General features: G+C 37.7%; 1 protein-coding gene across 1 annotated transcript in view; it reads left to right on the top strand.

The window, feature by feature from the left end:
- Nlg2 (Neuroligin 2) overlaps positions 1-22,400 on the top strand; it is a 183,637-nt gene that overhangs the window by 33,351 nt on the left and 127,886 nt on the right. The window contains exon 2 of the mRNA XM_069048059.1: positions 19,412-20,098. The gene's annotated coding sequence lies outside the window, so the exon portion shown is untranslated. The remainder of the gene's footprint in view (positions 1-19,411; positions 20,099-22,400) is intronic.

Below are 22,400 nucleotides of genomic sequence, written 5' to 3'. Positions count from 1 at the left end.
CGCAGGAGAAGTGTCCAATGATTTCCCAAAAGAAATATAGAGGTCAAAACCGAGCAAATTGAGAAGTTTCGTATTGTTCTTAAATATTTGATATCTTGTTTTAGTGGAGGAAAAATATAAATAAGAAACTCATCGGACACTTATCAGATCGCAAATCCACTCCCCTGATTCAGTATTTCATCTGATCCTTCAAAGTATCTGTAACAGTTAATTTTGTATCCTGAAGCAGGTGATGACATTTAAAATGTTGACACGAGCACAGCCCTCTAGAGATCCAACAAACTTTTATTTAAATTATGTTATGGCTCAGCCCGGTATTTTTTAGTCATTTTAGTTGGTCCGTAGTTGGCGTAATTTAATTACTTAATTAAAATTTAAATTAATGGCAGCAACAGCCAATGAATGAGATTAGAGCCGTGTCCGTCCATAATAAGTCGGGTCCAAGTCGAAGAACGGCGCCATAAAGAGACGGAATGAAAATATAAAAAATGTATGACTTTTTAAATTATTTTCATTCCGTTCCGATTTGCATTTAAGCCGACTCTATACGACCGGCAATTTTTTAATAAGAATTTTGTTTTGGTCCATTTCTGCCGGTTTTAATCACGCCGCACCATTTCTCTTCCGAAGAATCGATTCGAGTCAATCTGGCTCCATTCAAATCCCGCTGCAACGCAACAAAGATTGGTTTTTCTTGTTCCTTCCGTTTTTGCCTCACCTTGTTTTCTTTCGCGTTCTGTTTAAAAAGTTTTAAATTATCATTTCGGTCCGACGTCGACGTAATTGTGCAATTTGTTCGCCAGTCAACCAAATAACTTCGAATCGATTGACTTGTCGAAGCTGGAACATATGTTACACTTCGTTGTCCATAAACTACTACACACGAAATAAACACGAACAAAACTGCATTAAAACTTTATTATTAGTAATCTTTCACTGTCACCGTTTCATGCGACACTTCCCTAGTTTTATATTTCCACCCGATTACACAAGATATTTCTTTTCAAACTATGGGGAAATCGCAATTTACCACGAGGACTCTGCTGCAGATCGATTTTCTGTTGGCGCTCGCCGAAACAAATTCTCCCAATAAAATTGCGTGCGAACTGAGACTGCAATTAATTTACTGACTCCAGGAAAAACCAAACATTTTTTAATTGGACTCAAATGCTAGGCACTCTCTAAAACACAGTTCTCTAAGACTGACCATCAAAATTTCTTCTTCGTATAGATTTATAATCGATCAGCATTTCACTCATTCGATTTAGCTTCTGCAGCAGAATTTTAGCTTTGATGGAATTTCTGCTAAGATGCTTAAATTGTATACTTTGGTGACTGATGTGTGCATAATACGCATTATAAATTGCTGCATGGAGAGAAATTTGGAATATGTGCTACAAGTTGGTTGTTAATATCTCACTGAGTTAACCAAAGCAAAATCTAATTGTGATTTACTAGACAAAATTAATTACATATCTTAAATTCGTCAATATTCTTCAAATATTTTACCGTTAAATCATCATTGAAAACAATAACACAGGGTATTTCACCAGTGATAATGAGCCCGACAGTATTGAAAATGCAACCCACAATACATTTGCAAAGCAAACCTGGATATTATCGGAGTCCATATCCAGATTTGGTTTGCAAATGTATTATGGGTTGCATTTTCAATTCCGTCTCGCTCATTATCACTCGTGAAATACCCTGTATACAGATAAAATAACAGAGCCATATAATTTTAAGTCAAGGAAAGACATAAAGATTTTTTCATGTTTAATTTATTTCAAGAAGCAAGGCTTACTACTGCAGATTTTTTTTTGAAGCCAGAAATCTCTTTGCTGATCTGATCAACTGGTACCAGAACATTTCAAGGAGGTTGAGATCCGGTGGATCTTTGGCACATTCGAAAACTATTCTCTAAATCCTTGCAAAGAAGATTTCATTCTCCATTTCAGTTTCTGAAATACGAATCAACACCATATTTAAAGTCAAATTTATTGTTAGTTATTTTCGCTTATAATTTTTATTTCTCGATTTGGATTGTTTAGTTTTTTCGACTGCTGTTCTTGTTTGAACAAGTCCAGATTTTCCGGTATCATAATTCACACTATCTCTGTTTGAACATTGGTAACAGACCAGGAGAGCCAACTGCAGTGGCTTTCGCACCGCAACTGGATTAAAATTTAATGCGGTTAGATAGAAGTGGCGAATCAAATTTAATCAAGTTTCGATTGAATTTATCAACTTGTTTACTCGATGACTTTTAATCGCGAGAAACAGAATGTGTACATTTGTCTATTTGCCGAACAGAACAATCATAATTTGGAATCTGGCACTCGTTTGGTGCTAAGTAGTGCAAGTAGCAAATGAAACAATCAAGACGGCGGAAAAATATTTCCTCAAAAGGCGAAAATACTCCGGGGAAATTATAGGTGAGGTATTTTTTGTTTTTTCATTAGCATCCCCGTTTGTTTTTTAATATAATATTAGTATGGCGTCGATTCAGAGAAACATTCTGAGGTCCAATGAAGATTTTCAACGGCTTACAGTGTCAATTGTAGCTTTAACGCAACTTCAATTTGATCGTATGAGTCGGTCTGAAACAGACGTAAACTGCTTAGTTTTTTGGTTTAATAGAAATTTCTCTGGGAAACTTTTTAAACGTTAGAATCGTTCCGGCAGTTAGTTCCTTTGAAATGTCCAATGCACAAAACAGGTTCAACTCTATTAAATTCGAGCAAAATACATCGCTCGTGAATATTGCATAGACTTAAATCCTTTATGAAGCCGAAACTATGTCAAAGGTTGGAGTGTTCCGGCTTTCAGGTGGAATCGTCAAGTGTTATCGTTCTAAATAAATTAAACCAATTTCGATGGAAAGGTTTCAGAATTTAATGGAATTAAAAGAGACGACTAAATAGGTTTTATTAGAGATAAAATAAATGGATGGATGCGGTGTTGGGGCTGTTTTATTATTGCAAAACCGCCAAAAATTACATTTCGTGATTAATGGCTTCCATTCCGAACGAGAATTGGAAATGGCGCCCAAAACACACGCGCTGACGGTATTATTTAAATTAAAATCTGGTAGATGCAGGTTTGTGGATTGGCAGAGAAAATAATTGCGTTGGTGGGGTTGGAAGAGGAGTTTCAAGGTTAATTTACTTTCAAAGTGAAACAAAACGGGGTTAAAGGTTGGGGAAAGTTTATGGAAAACAATAATTTGTCAAAGTGGTTTGTCTTGAGACGGGAGTAAGTTGACCGAAAAGGCACTTCGTGAAAGTTTTAGACCGCACATTCTAAAAGTCACAGGAGGTGGTTAACGTGACAAGTGTTGAAACAGTTAAGAATAGTAAGACAATTTGGAAACATAAATAAGAAAGAAAGGAAAAAGAAGGGAAAAGGATTCCACAGAAGAGTTTAAAGTTAGCAAAAAGGTCTCCATTTTAATTATTGTATTATATTTATGTATGTAGATTCTTCTAGGATGCACCATTCGAAGAATTAATTGTTAAATTAAAAAATTAGAGGAAATTTGCTTCAATTTTATAAAAAAAAATATTATTGAGTGTTGTTCAAAAAAGAAAGAATATTTTGTTTACTATGTCAATTTTGCCATATAATAGTTATTTGTGTATCAAGGCCAAAAAGTGAATCTTTTTCGTACGAGTCTGCATTTTCTGACCGAGGCGCAGCCGAGGCTTAAAACAGGCGAGGACAAAAGGCGATTTTTGGCAGAGATGCACATTAAATTTTTTAGGCGAGCGCATGAACTACAAAGCAAAAGGCGTCGTTGGAATAATTACAAATGTATTTTGTATCTACCTTTTTCAGATAGATAAATTTATTAATACATAGTAATAGTTTTTTTAATAGTATTGAAAATACTGAAAAAATCGCTTATTGCGAAACAGCAACAAAAACTCCATTCTGCACGTTACGACATTACACAGCTTCTTAAGGGTGTAAATTTTATGAGCTTTATGATAACAGCTTTGATTAATGTCCAGTCGGGATTAAGCATTTCATCTCGCTAAAGCACAAAATTTATGTCGTGTTATATCGGCCTCCAGGTCATTCGGAGGAGCAGAAGCTGCGCCTTTCCCCGTACGAATCCCGGAAACCACGCATTCTTATTAATAAAATTGGCGACATTTGACAAACAGCAAAGAATTTCCAGTCGGCGCGAGACAGGCGAGATCTCCGGACCCTTCCGGTGACATCTTATTTAATTTCGAAGGTGTGATATGTGAGAGACGTGGGAGGGTATCTTTTTAAATTTCATTTCGCGTGGAAAAATTCCGGGCGGTCGCACCTGGGGGGCGTCTAATTGATCTGGACGGCGACAATGGAAAATAATTTGATGAAAACGATGGCCGTAATTGATATCGGAGAATCGTCGCTGATTTAATCAGGCAAAAGTTCCAATAACGACGTCGAAATGTATTGAACTTTCTAATCAATTTCGTCCGATGAGTTCGCGCAATTTGTCGGCAAGAAAATGCAATATCGGCTAAATATAGATAGTTCTCGACAGTTTTCAATTAAAATCCGATTACTTATTTTGGCGAATTCGCCGCCGCCGCCTCCATTATGCTTCAGGGACTACTTCACACACATCCTTAATCAGTTTAATTAAAATTGACTCGACTGCGCCCCCCTAATAGCCACCGATTAGTTTAATGGAAATTATTGCTATTAACGACCTCAGTCCAATCTAACTAAATTCTTGCTTGCATTACTTTGAAAGAAAAAAATATTTTCCTCTGGTGCAAATGTAGAACAAAGCTATAGTTGGCGCGGCGAACCAGTGGACTAGTCACGTGTTCGCAGCGACGTCATGAAAAGCCTGATTTACACTGCCTAATTTTGCTTTGACTAGCATTTCGGCAGTGTGGAGCCTCATCCGGGCCATAACTCGTCCAACTTGGCCAGTAATTCTGTTATAATATGTAAACTTAGTGGAAACTCAATACGATCCACGACGTGAATTTTAACTTCAAGGTAACTAATCTCGAAACTTAATTATGTTTGCTTTGATTATTTCCGAACGCAGCCAGAATAAACATTCCGAATGAATTTCGACGCAACATGCCTAAACCGGCTGCTCAACTATTGCTAAATGTTATCTTAAACGTAAAAAGTCAACAGGCGCTGTTTTGAGAGCTGATGGAGTCGGGTTTGATGACGATTGATTTATTTGCGCAGCCCCTCCGGAAAATTGCATTATCAGAGCGTGAAAGGAAATTTTCATTTGAGTTTTTCATTGTGTCGACTCATCGACAAATGCGAATTTAATTGAGGCAACAAGCTCGCAGCCCCGAAAAATGTCGACGATCATGGCGGCATCGAACAAAGCGCGAACTCGAGTGTCTGCAAACTCCCAAAATCTGTCTCAACTTATTGGCCTTAAAGGGAGTGCTTGCTCTTCACACCGGCGCCTTTTACGCGGCAACCGCTCTCGGGGGCCCTAAAATTAGGCGATACACTAAATCCTGAATAAAGTTTACCTGGGAATTTGCCTGTTTGTGCTTAGACTTGCGGATTGTTCCCCGGAAGATCACGACGCTGCGGGACGAAATTTATTTGCGCCCAAAACCGAAAACTTTTTTACAATTTCTGTTTACAATTCAATTCCGCCGTCTGACGGGAAAATTCCAATTACGTCAGCGAAACCCTCATCGCTTCTGCAACTGCAGCGGCCATTACCTGGCCCGGAATAATTCTATTTTCCGGAAAAATTTCCACCGAAAATTTCGCATTCTGCCAACGCTCCCGTTACATCCAGGCGCATTAGGAATACAGTAATTGACTTATTGGAGCAATTACAAGTTTCGTTAGCCCTCCAGCAGGCTTTACTGGGGTGAACCGACTGGAACCGTCGTTTTGATCTCGATTTGGGCTTTCAATCCCGCAAATCATGAAAGGCTTTGTCTTTCAAAAATGAAACGGGGATATCCCGCCACCGATATAAAAAGGATTTAATAATTGCTCATTTATGCTTTAATTATTCCGCTACAATGGCGCCCCAACAATGCTCCGGTTAACCGACAGATAGGATTGTTAGTTATGGTGGCGTGTTTAAATCAAAATTGAATACTACCCGCGTGCCTTAATAAAGTCTAAATTTGATTCTCGTCGAGAATAATGTAATATTTGTTTGCTGCCTGGGCGGAGTACCGAAAAGCAAACAGTTCTTTGTGTTTAGGGAAGCTCCGGATTAAATTTCGTCGGAGATTCTCCAGTTTAGTTGCTTATTAAAGACCTACCTGAACGCCAGTCCCTAACGCACGTAAAGCGATAAAAACTGAAACTGAAATTATCTAATGAACACACCGAGACTGCACAGAGTTGAGCTGAAAAACACGCAAAAAGCACAATAAAAGCTCGAGCTTTGGCGAGGTTTTCCTGCGGTTTCATTAGTTTGGAATCAAATAAAACGATACAGACTGCTTTGCCCAACAGGACGACCAAGAAATATTTCAGTTGATCGCAGAAATGTAAATCAGGAAGCTCGCTTGTCTTAGGAGGAAATTATAGAGAAGTTGCCAGAGCTTTGGTAAAAAATAAGAAATCTAGCTTTCGGCAGACGTAAAGGCGCCTCACTTTGTGTAAAAAATAGCGAAGTATAAATTTTTCACACGCTTTGGAAACTGTACAGCCGTGATGATTTAGTTCTTGTTAAGGATGATGCAAATGGAAGCTGACAAAAGATGTGTCGTGCGAGATTTTTTATTGGTGCAAGAGCAAGAGAAAATTGAATCAATTTTTCAAGGCAGAGTAATATTTGTGTAAATCCAAAACGCGCCATTGCTCGTAATAATATTGTCTGATAGAAGACAAAGAATGTGTTCGGATGTGGCCTAAGCCCTTTTGAACGTTTGCTATGTTTTGATCAAATGGTAAATTCCTTTTCGCATTTTATGAGGCAAGTCTAACATAAAAACAGATTGCTGCCAGACGGAATGAATTTATTTCGAAAACGCCGCCGTTTATCTAGGATTTTTTCGGGCGGCGGCAAACAGCTGCGCGGTTTTATTCAATTACGGTCCTGTTGGTAAATAGAAAGCAATTTGTGAAACGCCAACGAAACTAGTTCTAATTTAACTTCTTTAATTAGAATACCGCATTTGATAATTGCCAAGTGCTCTCGAAATAAGCTCGACTTGCCTCGAAAAACGTCGCTCGCGTCCATATTAATTCGAATAAGTAAGTGGAGCCGGGGCCCGCGTCGGGGGCGGCTATTTTTCCAGCAGCTTCAAAGGATGACGGGAACATTAAATTATTTCCCTAAATGAAATCTTATTAGGGACGTTCCGTAGCGGTACTTCACGCGTTATTATTAATAATGTAATGAAATGGAGTAATTTGAAATTTCGGCTTCCGCCTCCGTCCAAAGATAATTTTTATTTCGAAATTGGCCTTCACAAATCATGCGGACGTTTTCTCGCCAGTCTGCAAAGGAGCCACGCATTAAGGTAATGAATTAAAAATTCCGCTAATAAACACCTGCGTTTGCGAGAATTATCCCGGAACGATCCAATAACCCTAGATGCTTTGAGTGCATCACAGCCGCATAAAAGTTAACCGCGAGCATTAGCGCTGAAATTATTCCCTACTGAAACTACTGGGGGTGTGCTGAAACGTTTCGCGGGTTGGGGGTTTCTTCCTACGCTGTAAGAAAAGGAAGAGTTATTTAAATGAGAACGACGAACGTACCTCATTTAAAAATTAAAAAAACTAATCAAAGAATTTGGAATGAAAGTTTCTTTTTGCTTTCCTGAAGAATAAAAGGAAAGATGTCAGACTTATGTGTCAACTGACCGATTTCCTTTAAGGGTGGTACAGCTGAATTTTCTGCTCTGCGCCGGACCACAGCTACTTGAATGCGATTCACACTGGGGGAGCTTCCCCGACTACGAGAGCACCAAGGAACGAATAATGAATTTACACCTAACAAATATTCCGCCGCCAATATTTATTTTTTTTCTGGCGTCGCTGCGAACTATCACGTGAACCCCTCGTGACGACTCCAGTGGTTCGCCGCGCCAACTATAGCAGCTGGTGACGGTATAACGTGTTCGAGTCTTTGAAGATGTGAAACTGGAGACAGCACGTTTCTAAGCCGCTTAAGACGTCCTCCGGTAGAAGATTTCTAGCCAGAGCGAGCGTGAATTATTGAATTAGCTGACCCCGGGGTGAGTTGCGAATTTTTAGCGAGTGGAAAGTTGCCGGATGAGTCGGAGCCTCTGCGTGAAAAATCCTTTCCGCGATGGCGTTAATCCTTGCAGTGTTGGGTCTGGCGTTTTTCCTTTGTGAATAGGGACAACAAAGGGCGCGTTTCTGCTCCTGGCGCGCTATCATTAAATCTAAAAATACACGTTCCTTTTTAAATTGCCAGTCGGCGAACATGGAAACAGCAACAATTCCCATTTTGATAAACTCGTTTATACGAACAAAAAGTAATTTAGATTACCAACAAATAAAACCGTCGTGCATTATTTAAACCCTCCTGAGCTTGCTATAGATGTAATCCATAATACCTTGGATTAGATATGACGAACCCTCCTCCTTTCATTCCGTTTTGCTTGCGCATTACCTCCCCTTGAATTAAAATGCGGGCCTGGACTTATCGGGAAATAACTTGGATGTTTTTCACTGGCTGCGATTCATTACGACGACTCTTTGATCACTTCGGCTCTAATTAAACCATTACGTTTCGCGAAATTGTCCACATAATTTTCCGGGGGTGTAATTTTAACACATATGACGATGTGATAATTCATGGCATTATGGCCCAAATTACGGCTATTACATGCATAAACCAACGTAAACCCAATGGCCCTTCAACCGTTAGGTCTTTAGCAACCATGAAATATTTGCCACCTAGGACACTGCGAAAGAACTTTACTACTTCTTGATTTACCCGAAATTTTTCACAACCTCACGCCTAGACTTGTACACACCCCCAACCGCACAACTTTGTAAGGGTGTTGGTTACGCCGCCAATAACCCGATACGTTATTGGATTTTATTTTGGGCGAAATAAAACTGTAGAATGCCGAACCGGGAAGCAATAAAAGGTGGAGGCGATAAATAGCCGGTGGAGCTTGTAATCCGAGACCCCGTCGCGATATTCTTAACCCGAAAGCTCGCGTGTGGGTGGTGAATTCATTTAGCAGAAATGCATTTGCATAGGGAAGTTGCTCGAATCCCACTTTATCACCCTCAGCATCGGTCTCTCTCTCTCGACTTGCTGGGACGCGTTGCCGTGAGAGACAGATATCTTCGTCGATAGCTTTCGATGAAGCTTTTGCTCGAATTATCAGTAACTCGGCTCGTTCAGCTTCATTTAACATATTACGGTAGTTGTATCGATATAGATAGTAATAGGAGCTTCCGAAGGATTATGAAGGAAAAATTATGAAAACATCATTAAATTCACTTCAGGAACATTTATTCTTGTCTGAAAGAAAATTGCTCGAGTGATTAATGTAGTAGAGCTGCTATGTGTTTGTAATTTGGTTCTCTTTAATGGAATTGGAACTAGTTACGTTAATGCAATGAACAATTCAAGTTCGTTTAGTTGGTGGAACTGTTGCATCAGAAATCCAAGGCCACCGGTGTATTTGCGTCTGTCTTTTCTTAATTGAAATAGTTCGGGATTTTCTCTCCGGTTGGGGATAATACAGTTGCGATATATTTACTAAGTGAATTTTGTTAGTTCAGGGAAAGGTTCAAAGGTCCGCACCTGTAGAAAGTGATAAGGGTAGCTTTCACCTGCAGCCGTCAAACACCAACGCCTCGGATCATTCAGTAACACACCTAAAAATTTGTTTTCGCTTCAGAAAATACAATACAAGGTAATAGTGTTTCAAATTTAAAACAACATAACCGTATTTACTTAGATGAAGTTGTTGGAACCTTTTTAAATACTTAGAGACTGATTCACATAACTTTCCGACCCTAACTAAATTTAAATGCAGCCAGCAATACCTTTTATGTATGGACATCCCTTACAAAAGAAAAATGTAATCAGGAATCAGAAAGCCCATAGGGCAAAATATAACATTCGTATTGGAGTAGAATTTATTTCAGTAATTATTCAATTGCAAGTAAACTTACGACACTAGTGTGGTAAAAGGATACCGTGCCGTACTAGTACAGTAAAATGTCATGCAAGGTGAAATTTTTGTACTTTTGTTGTCATTTTGCTGGTATTAGATTGCAATAGCCATATCTGCCTAAATCTAGATATCTAAGGGAATATTCTCTTGGTCTGTCTCGTTATAGAAGCATAACGGAAATAAGAAAAATTTCCAGCCTAGTACTTTGATGTGAGTAATACTATTTTTCAACACAGTCTACGGCTTCGTTAGACAATTTCATATTGATTAAAATGACCTATTCCCATACATGTATCGCAATTGGTCATATTTTTATAAAAGAATCACTTAACGTCATTTTATTATATGCTTTAAAAATATCATCCGAGAGAGAGTTTTTATTATCTCAATGCGAAGTCGTGCTTTGTACTGTAAAGTAAGAAAAAATGTACAGCGGTAATGTTTCGTAATAAAAAGTGTAATATGTAACAAATGTAATTAAGTGAAGGTGACCTTTAAGCGTTGTGAATTAATCATCAAAGGGTATTCTCTGGACTGAAAGGCTTTTGATTTATTATAATTTATATTAGATATTTTAAGGAAAGTGTAATAAGTTTCTGAGCGAGGAACAAAATGAAATAGCAGATAAGAATTTTGTAATTAGTGGTACGAAAATCACTGACCTGTAAAGTTGACACTGTAAATTACATAGTGGATATTACAACCCAGCTCGGCATTTTGCGGATCCATTCAATTACACCGCCACATTAAAATAATTATGAAATATTCACATCGCATAAAACATAATTTCATTAATCCTGTGTGTATAGTTTCAGGTTTGAATAATTGAAGGTAATTTCAGCCAGAGATTAACAAATTGGCTACGAATACATCTTTTCGCAAAATATAACAACAAATTTCACTCGGACAATATTTTATTTGGACCTCCCAAACGATGTAATTTATTCATACAAAGTGATCAACAAGAAAACAAATCAAGAGTGCTATCTCATCTTTTGTTTTATCACAACGTCGCTCTTGGCTTAATCGTACACATGTGTATACTTGCTATACACAGGCGTTTTATTGGTTGCCTACCTCTCGAAAAATATATTATTAATTAATTAATTATTAATGATTTATCTTCAATAGTAAAACTCATTTTACTACTGTTTTGTAGAATTTTATAGAGATTGTTCTTTGCATGACCTACACAGTTATCGTGATTCGTGTAAACCGGTTAATTACCTGCTGCTGTAACACCCAAAGTTTCCAAGAAGAAAGCAAGATTTTAACATTTAAAGCTCCCAACTTTATCCGCTATAGGATAGTACTTACAATAAAATTCAAATTAGAAAGGGTAGTCGTTGTCGTGATCGTTTTAACTTGAACAAGAAGTCTAATAAATAGCGATTTTCTTTGTACAAGAAACACGTCCGAGAATGATGGTAGAAAATTTATCATTGAAAATTTCGGCCATATCCTTTCGTTCCCAGTCTCGACGGGACTTCCAAGTGGAAGTTTAGTTTCCCGTCGTCACAAAAATATCGTTAACGAGAGATTACGCAGCCGCGGTTTATGTACAGTTGTAAATTTAACAGACGACTCCACAGAAGGAATCAATCAAAGGCACAACAATAAAGAAAACAATAACGATACATTTAGGTTTCAGGTAGTTTTATGATTATTGGATTCTGTTCGAGGCAGTGTAAAACGAGCCGAAATCAACGTCGGACAGGTGCGTTTTTATTTGCAATAATTTATGGAACAGCAACACTTTTAATGCGCCATAACCGTAAACGTGCCATTCTTATATTTATGTGGCCATACAAAGTGTGTTGTACTTTGTGTTCCTTTTGATTAAATATTTTCGGTGGTCCGAATAATTCCATCGAGCACTTCGGATGTCGGAATATGGTGGATGCGCCGGGTTGGGTCGTATCAAATATACAGAAGGTTTTCAAAGCGTTTACCATAACAAAAGAAAAATTCGCTTTATGTACCTGTGCAAGAGCACAACTCCGAAATGAGCACGAATATATCAAGATTATTAAATAGAATCCGGGAAAGAAATAGGTCAGCCTCTGAGACATGAAATGCATCAAGTCCGGACACATCCTGCGAGAGTATTTCACATGTGAAATACGTAGCGGCGATATTTCCGGTGACTTTGTATGAGACGTGCAGCTGCCAGATGGCGACTCGCAACTTTCAATTTGTATCTGAAATAATGTCCCGTCTTGGTGTTAATTCACGAAGGAAAATGAAACTTCCAGCGCCTTGGATGAACACAAAAGTGAATGATTGATCACGAGTCCTGTTCCGTAGTGGGATTGTCGAAATTTGGTTGTCGTCATTTATAATGCCGTGATGAATGATGGAAAAGTAATGAATGAATGGGGTCCGGTATTAACTTTGTCATGTGAAAACTTAATTACTATACATAATGGGCGACGATTCAATCCCCGGATGCAAATAAGACACCAAAACAAGGCATCACCGATGGAAAATATCGCCGCAATTTGAGCGTACAGTTTAATCATCGCTTCGCTTTCGTCTTCCGTTGCAGTTTTCGAGGTGGTTTGTTTGAAAATTTTCCGCTTATTAAACTTGGCCGATATTGTCTGGGAAGAATTTGAGCGTGGGACGAGAATGCGTGCTACGATGTCATTATAAAGTTTGTGTATTGAACCCATCAGGGGACCTGATAAGGTCACGAGGAAGACCTTTGTTATGCGAGGTAATCGTCTGATGTAATGCGCGATTCCTGAAACAATCGTAAGTCAAACAACGGACGTGACTTTCTTCCGAATTACAGTTCATTTTGTTCCGGAGCATTTCAGCGCTGCATTCGCGATTGATTGAAACCAGGACTCTGAATTCACCGCGACATGCAGAGCTTTTATTTGACCACATTGCTGCACGCAGGTAATCACATATAGTCGGAATAGGCAAGCTTCGCGTACGCGAAATTGCTGCAAGATTTGTAAAAGCGGAACAAGCAAACGTTTGTTCGATAGTGAAACTTTTTTATTACGAATAGCGAAGGGAGGAAATGGTTTATTTGTAATAGAACTGGGTCTGTATTAGAGAGTTTTCCTTCATGAAAAATAAAAAGGAACACGTTCGTCATCACTTTGCTTCAGTTACAGTAAGATTGTGAAATAGTTATTTGTGTGTCAAGGCCAAAAAGTGCATCTTTTTCGTCCGAGTCTGAGTTTTCTGGCCGAGGTGCAGCCGAGGCTTGAAAATAGGCCAGGACAAAAGGCACTTTTGGGCAACTGCACGAACTACAAAGCAAAAGACATCATTGGAAAAATTACAAATTTATTGTGTATCTACCTTTTTCAAATAAATACGTTTCAACAATTTTTTTTATAGTATTTGTTATCACCTTGCCAACAAGAGTAGAAATTTACTATTTGCAATACAATTGCTTATTTTCATAATTTATAGTTACAGGACAATTATCGGTTTTGTCGGTTTCGTTGCTAACTTACTAAACAGACCAACAGATGGCGCTACGGTCAGCGTTCGAAAAAAGTTACTTATCGTCCGCTTGTGGGGGCCTAAAAAATGTGTTTAATAAAAACGATTTTATTTTTAACTTAATATGTGTGATGTTGGTCACAAATTCTTTTTTCTCGCCCCAGGAGAGTGTAGAAACTGTCTCTAATAAAGACGTATTTGAAATAGATTCACTACGGAGCTTTTTTAGTAAATAGATAAATAAAACAGGAAGAAAGAGGTTCAATTTTATTATTTCGTATAAAGTATTCTAATGTAAGACATTTTGTTGAAATTTTTCTGTAATACATTTTTTGTTGGGGCAAACAACATTTGATATCCTGCGTCGTGGGTTACTTGTGTTTCTTTTCTTGGATCATGCCGAGTAAAAGCGAGAAAAAAGGGAATTTGTGGACAAGTGAGGGAAACTCGTTTAAAATCGTCGTAAGTTGGGCTTGGGAGAGGACCACGAAGTTCTTCTTCGCCAACAACGTGAATAATTTCGGGGAAATTTGTGAAAAGGTTTCGGCTATGGATGAGACATGCCGGTGGAAATAGGCAATGTCAGTGTAAAATGGATCCGGTGAATCCGAATTAAAATTTCCCTTGACTAAATAAGTTGAAGGAACGGAAGTTTGGACACGGACAACTCGTACAAACGGAAATTGGTTCTTTTCGTGACTAACATTATTATAAAATATGAGAGAGCGTCGTTATGGCGGCAGGAACATTTATATAGATTGTTCCTCGTGAACGGCATCGAGACCGCATTTCAGTTACTTTACAATAACAACTGTGCAAAGAGATGGCGTCACTGCAAAATTCTCAGTTTCGTTCACGCTGATAATTTAGAACGTACGTTTCCTTTCCATCGTATTTCACCTCCTCCATTTTTATATTACCTGTGTGCAATAAATTTAAGCTGTTTTCTATTTTTGGAATTTTTTATTTTGTTGAAGGATCATGACGGCTGCTCGTTTTATTTATAGCAAGTGTAGGCGCAAATGTAAGATGAAAAGATAAATTTTATTTACTTCCGCTCTCACATTTATTTACTTCAGGAACATTTTCTTGCTTTACATTTTTTCGACCAAGGTTGCAGTAGCTAGAGTTGTATAAATGTACATAGTCATCGTTCTCATTTTTCTGATGTTGTTTACAAGATGTCTCTCCCTCGTTTCCAGGCACTAAATTTTTTATTTGTTTGCCGTATGCACTCACCAAGCTGTCTATTTTTATTTATCTGTAAAGCTCTCATATCGATCTTACGCAAAATAGCAAGGGCTTAATTGGGCTTTCAAAATTATTTAAATATCTGCTACAAAACAACAAAACAATACTTTCAAAATAATTAAAAAATATTATAAACAACATTACATTTGTAGTTTCATTGAAAACCCTTTTTGTTACCCTTAGATTTGTTTAAATCTTGCGGAAAGGATTCATTAAATTATGTGTTAGTTTAGTTAAAAAAGATATAACACCAGGAGAATTTTATTTGGTATAATTTTATATTGAAAACCGGAGCTTTACAGATTGTTTCGTGTGTGTCGCCTTTTATTTCAGCCTTTATTCATGCATTCAAGAGAGAAAGTCCGCATAATTCAGAGAGCGTATCCTTGCGCGCGAATTCCTTTAAAGTTATATCCTGCCACTTTTTCGACATCGTTATCGCCAAAAAATATGTTTTCGCACCTAGTGTCGTTTTTTGCACAATACAACCGCGGTCGATTTTCAGCACACCGAATGCAAGATGGCGGTTTGTTGTTATGGTAATGGCGGTGCTTTGCAATTCGATTTTGTACATTAGTACATAATTAAATGAATTATTCGGTTGTTGTGTTTGCACTAATTGTGTACACCGGTTGCAGCGCAGGTACAAAGGGCGCATTGGTTTTGAAAACTTGACGAACATAAAATTGTCAGCTGAAAGCGTAACCATCAAAAGCTGGCTCGCAAGTAATAATCAACAGTCACAATGTATCCCGCGTTATGTATTGCACATCTGAATTTCCAATTCACCTGAAAACGTTTTAATTTGAATAATTCGTTACATTTCATTGGGTATTTGGGCGAATAAACGCAATAAATAACAACGAGCGCTTCGCACTCGGCTTGCATTTGACTAGGATTTTATTTATTGTGCAGATGCGGTAAGTGAATCGGTTTGGTGAGCTTTCATCGTGCCAGGTACAAATTTTCGGTTTTCTTCTTAGTACAAATCAATGTATTGTGTTTTGGGATGAAAAATTGCATCCTGCATAATTTATAGAAATCTCTACAAAACGTTTTTCGATAAAATGTATAACATGTGATTTATGCCCAAAGGGTCAGATGAAAGCCCACAAACCGCGATGTATGTTAAGGTGATGAATCGGCTTTCCGCAAGTACAAGAGAAAGCTCTGCCATAAAAATGATAAGGTACATAATAAAGCCTGCAACTGAACAAGACCTGCATTCCTCCCGGAGAGCTTTCTTCCAATACGGCTACAGCCATTACAGTCTTCATAAAAATTTAAGTCCCACTTTAAAATAAATTCCGGGCTCATTGCACAGCCCGCGAGCTTTATGGGCCCTAAATAAAAATACGAATGTTTAATTTCGCCAAATTGATAAATTTCATTGCCTTTTTGATTAAAAACCATTCGTTTTGGGTGGTTCGTAAAGATTCCGGGAATTGTTTAAATAAAACAAGCTCCGACGACCGCCGTATTTTTGTCAAAGCGCGAACGGATTAAACACTAGTTAAAGTAAACGACTTTTTTTCTGTCTGGATTACGATACGATAAAACTTCAACTGAGACTTGGCTAAATGACGGCATTAAAGACGACGAACTTTTTAATTTAACCAAATACACTGCTTTAGAAGCTATCGTGATTTTGGTTCTACCAAGTCTTAATCAGATAAAGATGTTTGTGTGTTACTAGCTACGTCCAAAAACATAGAAGATACGATACCTCTGTCAAAAAGTGCCTTTTGTCCTCGCCTGTTTTCAAGCCTCGGCTGCGCCTCGGCCAGAAAACTGAGTCTTTACTTTGATACACAAATAACTATTTTGTTTGCGACTGGTTTGTACCTTTTTTTTGTGGAACTGATCGTAGAAAAAGAATTAATACAAAGTTTATTATTTTGTCGCTTATGTAAAAATCATAATATTGTAATAGGAATAAAAACGAGCCAAAAGGGCCGAAGGGCGATGACACACGCTAAATTTAAACAATACATTCGTATGCATTAAATGAATACAAATTCGGAGCCGAGGCGGTAGAGAGGGTAATAATTCTTGGCAAACATCAAAAACAAAAAATCCCCATAAATTTCAACCAGGATTATTCATCTTTCCAAGTTCACGGACATTCTCCTTGCGGTATTTTTACGGTGTTTTTTTATGAAGTGCGCCGTAACCTGTCGAGAGCAGGGCAGGGCTGAATTAAGGGCTACACCATGCAAAAACTTATTATGCTGTAGCGTCGCGACGCAGGGCGTCCACATACGACGCACACGACGTGTCAACTGCACGGTTTCCTCCTCTGAAATGTCTGCGGCGACAAAATAAAAACGTCCTTATTTCGGGACGGTTTTTCCACGCCGATATTAAAGAATAACAAAGCTTCCGAATCATTCTTTTGTGTATTGGAATTTTTCTAGGGAGGGAAAAAATTAAACGGTACGCCCTGAAACACTGGATACGCGTTCAAATTTAAATGCAAAGCTAATAAACCGGAGAAATTCATATTTTACATTTACATTTTGCAATCAGCGCCGACCAACATCAAAGTTTTAAAGGGCTGTAACGACCGAATTTTCTACATAATTAAGCGCGCTCAAGATTAGTCCACGCAAAAATTGCGTTATTACAGGCGTTAATATTTATTAACAACTGATGAGAAACAACAGTTAGAAGCGTCATTAATAAAATAAAACACACTAATCGTCATGAGTTGAAAAGAATCAAAGGAGTTTGATAAACCCTTCTGATGTTATTCCCAGCACCAAAATTGTTACAAAAAGAACCTTCTATCAGGAAACTGTGGAATTTTACAGGTTACAAATTTAAATAAGTCAAAAATAAGACAACCTTTAGTTACTAATATTCAGAAAGTATTTTAAAAACAGATTAAAAAAGCTTTCAGTCCAACATATCTATCCACAAACTCTCAAAACATTCACTTTGCTCACTAGTGAGAAAATATTATTTCCTCACTAGTGATTCAATTGCCATCTTTGCTATTTTCAGTGAGGAAAAACCACTAAAATCCAATGATCATGGAAGAATGTATTTATTTGGTCTTTGGTATTAAATTGTTTTTAGTCAAAGAACCGGCACAAAGTATCTCCCTAAATATTTTATTTTAACTTGAAAACAGTTTAGGAAGTATTAGAGCATTAAGAACCCCTATCGACAAATTCTGGCAGTAATCGCATTACACAATTGTGAAGCTTAAGGGGAAATAATTTCTGAGAGAATTTTTGTAAAGAGGGTGGAAGGTTTCCAAGATTCTAAAAATACAAGGACTGGTTGCCATTTTTAGAATGGTTTTTAAAATCATGCAAGAACTAAAATTTCTAAAAGGAATTAAGAGGGAAATTAATGTCGTACGGTAGGTATTTTAAGCGCTCGGCTTCGCCTTGTGCCTAGTCTTCGCGCTGTAAAATACTCCTACCGTACTCTAATGTAAATAACTATTACGACACGCTAATCTATATGAAAGAAATTTGGATTATAAAACTGTACAAATCTAGAAAGTAATTAAATTACTGTTTCAAGTATTTTATCGCATTGTGAGTGTAAATTGCTGTTACAGAAAGTGTGGTAGTAACAGAATGAAAAAATAAATTGCGTCGCTTTGTTTTAAGCACAATGTTCCCTGGTGAAAATGGCATTCATCAAGCAAATTAAAAACAAAAAACTGATTTATCCCTGGAATAAAGTAAATTGAAGTTTCGCAAATATGCATGCACGTTGCGGTCCTTTGATCCTTTGTTCGTGCTCACATAATTTTTAATTTTGCATCTTGATTTGCACCCGCAACAATAAACGAGAAATATCTCTTCCGTCCAAGGATGAATCCCAAATCAAATCAGTTTCTTTGTCTATGATAAAGCCTCGTCCCTCAATTATTCCAACAAGCGTAGTTTTGAACCGAAATGTTTTTATTTAAATTTCTCCTCATTATGTGCCTTTGTGCCGCACAACGAATAATTAAATCCGGTTATTGTGATAAATTAGAAATTTACGAAGCTGTTTGTGCGCCTCTTTTATCTCGTAATTCGCGAAAAATTAACAATTCCCAGCCGATACGGCTTTGCGCCCAATTACTCGGCCGAGTGGACACTGAGCGTTGTTAAAGTTGTTTCACAGAGGAACTTCTTTCATTGAAGATATCAGAGATAATTAGTTTCTGCAGAATATAAAGATGAGAAAGCTCCAAGTGAGTCGGTCAATAGCAGTTACAAATGTGCTTCCGCTCCATTTACTCGATCCTGAAGCCTTCCGGGGTCAAGAATAAAACCCAAAGAAAAAGACGCGCCCTCCAAGCTGTCCCAGCAAATTGAAGCGGCTTGGGCTCCCACAAATAATAATAATCATTTTTACAATCATACCACATTCAGAACAGTAGTTATCATTCGATTAGAGAAGTTAAGCAACACCGCGCGCGGTCAACATTTGGATGGGTGGACTGGCGTTTGAGGGATTTTTTTTGTATTTTTTGTTTCCGAGGTTGTCGATGCCTTCTGGCTTTGTGAGCGCCATCAATAAGAAATGCAAATAATTTTTGTATTTTGTTGCAGGTGGTGCATCGCGGCGAGACGAATGGGGTCGTTCAGTTGAATTCCGGTCGGGATGAAGAATGAATTGAAAGTAAATTGTGGAACGAAGGCGGCAAAACTTAAAGACTGATTATTAAATTTTGGAGTTTGGAGCGAAATTGGGTTTAAAGCACGATGAAGGAATCGGCAAGGAGGTCGGGATAGAGTGACGGAAATCAAAACAGGCGGAGATGAGGAACAAGATGAAAGAAGTGGACGTAAGAATGGAGGGAATTGATGAGAGTCACGTGGTCGTGATATGAGCTGTGCCGGATAAGAGACAGATGCGAACATGGACTTCTCCATAAAGTAGTCGGGGAGAGTTTGCAGCGGAAGTTTCGACATACGGCGCAGGAAATTCAGAAATGGACATGTTTCGGTAACAGATGGTCTTGGCTTATAGTTCCTCGATATTTTAATGCGAGCTCCGTCTCAAAAGCTCCGGAATAGATAGATGCCCTCGTTTCCTGCCCAAATTAAATTTGGTTTCTCGTCATAAGTTTCTTTATGAAGGCGATTTACCTTTTTGTTCGCTTAATTGAAACTTAATTATGTGATGAGAAAGTGGAGTGCAACGAAGAAAGACTCTCGACAGCATGCCGCTCGTTAGAGGTGTCTTCAATGGAAAATCCGGCGCGCAAATTGAGCCCCTCGAAACCCGCCCTCAAGGTAAATTTACACTAATGCAATGATAACCGGCAAATTTTACATCTTATTGGTGATGTTGTTAGCCTAATTAGATCAGAACACTCGGAAGTGGTTGGCGTCGTGTGTTAACGCAACTTCTCGTGCTACTTCGAGAGAGGGTGGCTCTTTTCAAATTGGCCCCTGGAAGAAGTGGCGGGTCAATTAAGATACTGTGATAATTGTTCTCGCCGACTATTCTTCCAACGGACGGTATCTATATTTTTTCACCCCAAGAAGGGTGACTGAGATTTATAATTCTACGTTTCGGAGCTTAAGTACGGGATTTTTTTGTTGTGTGGGGTGTTGTGAAAGGCAGTTTATTGTTCTGCTGCAAAAACTTGGTTTTATATCAATCAGTGATTATCTCGCTCGGCTCAGCTTTCTTCTAAATTGAGCTTTTTACAAAGGCCGCCGGAAACAGAGGCCACTCATTATTAGAGGCATGACAATGCTATCCGTTTTCGCACCCTCGGGCTCACACCTCAAGGCACTCATAACGTCATTAGCATACGTATGAAGGGTCACGATCCAGATTCAAGAGAGAGAAACAATGTCCGAGACTGATGTTCCAGCCAAATTTAAATTTTCTTCGTATACTATGTTTTCTTAAACGTTTAAATAGTTCTGTTCAAAAGTTAATTATCTTCCATATAATAATTATTCGCTTGGGTTTGCATAGATTATTATGTGTTTATTCACCAGTTGATAGATGTAGAATAATTTAATTTTCCGATCAATATCCACGGTATTTGTTGGGCATCAATTACATAAATCATCTACTGAGTAAACAGAGCGAGACATTAGAATTAACCAATATATTAGAGTAGTTAATCGCTACGGTATAATACTAGTTATGTAAATTTACTCTCGTATTACATATTTAAGTGAAACTTATGGTTTAAACTAAGTTGGTATTGACTTTGGACGCTGTAGATTATTCTATTTATTATATGTAAATGTTGGCATAATGCGTGATGCTGATGATAATCATATTGATTCGCTCAGACTATTTAGATGATTTAAAACAGCTTGTTATCCTGTTCCTGATGGAAGATTTATTTTATCTAATATTTGTGCCTTTTTTTGTCAGACAAAACATTTTTACTGGAGAACAAAAATTTTTAGGCCATGTCTTCATTTTGTTTATCTGTTCTTAACACTTTATTAAATTGTAAATACTTACATTATTTCAAAATTAATAGTGATTTGGCGGTAGAACACACAATATTTTTTCTATCATATTAATCACATATGCGTACAATAATACAGGGTGATTCACGAGTAATAATGAGTATAACAAAAATTGTGATGCAGCCAACATTACATTTGCGCCTATAATGTGCGACGCCACATTTGTCAAATTTAATCAAAAACATGTGAAATAATTAATAAAAACACAAACTATAGCCGGAACGGTACAGATGTGGATTGGGGGCTTGTCGTTAAGTTGGCACTACCAGAAAAGTAACTAGGCGCGCTTACAAGGTAAAGTAATGGGTGACTATTAAAATTTTCACTTAGGGTTGGCTATGGATCATTCTTTGTTTTCCGTTGCACCTTAGACACTGACAAGTTTGACATTTCAATAAATGTTTTTTATAATTTATAGGTTATGTTTCAATTGTACTGACTGACATTTGTCGTTCGTTCTTGCGTGTGTCTAAAGTAACAGAAAAAATAAAAATTCGTTCAAAGCCAACTCCAAGTGAAAATTTTAATAGTCACCCGTTATAAGGCATTCACGATCTTTTTGGGACCGAGTTGGCTATGATCATCTAGTGATTTTGTTGGCAGTACATCGGTGATAACTAAATTCCCTAAAGGAAATTGACACTTTTTGTGTTAGGTTAGGTTGCTTTCAGTTTAGGGTTATATTTTCTTAACAGGTACATTGTTGCCGGATCTCTTAAATCTGGTCTGTCCTTTTTGAATTAAATTAAATCGTTTCATAGAAATTGTTTATCGTAATGATATTATTTTGGCAATTTTGACTGTTCCTTTGACGGAGATTTAAATTATTTTTACACACTTAATACCTAAATCATTTAGTTTCTTACGAATATTAAAATAATAAATCTGGCAATGAGGTGGCAAGAAAATGTCGAACAGACACTGACAGAAAAAAAAATTGCATCCATTGCATCACTGAGTCAGTTAGTCCAACATGAAAAAAAAAATCATAGCCAACTAGTTCAATCATATATTTTAAGCGACCTTGAGCCTGACAATCCACATCTAAAACGTTTTTATAATAAACAAGCTTGAGGGACGCGTATTGTTGGTT

The sequence above is a fragment of the Tenebrio molitor genome, chromosome 5, assembly GCF_963966145.1.
Source record: "Tenebrio molitor chromosome 5, icTenMoli1.1, whole genome shotgun sequence".
Taxonomy (NCBI): domain Eukaryota; kingdom Metazoa; phylum Arthropoda; class Insecta; order Coleoptera; family Tenebrionidae; genus Tenebrio; species Tenebrio molitor.
This window is presented reverse-complemented; position numbering and strand designations above follow the sequence as displayed.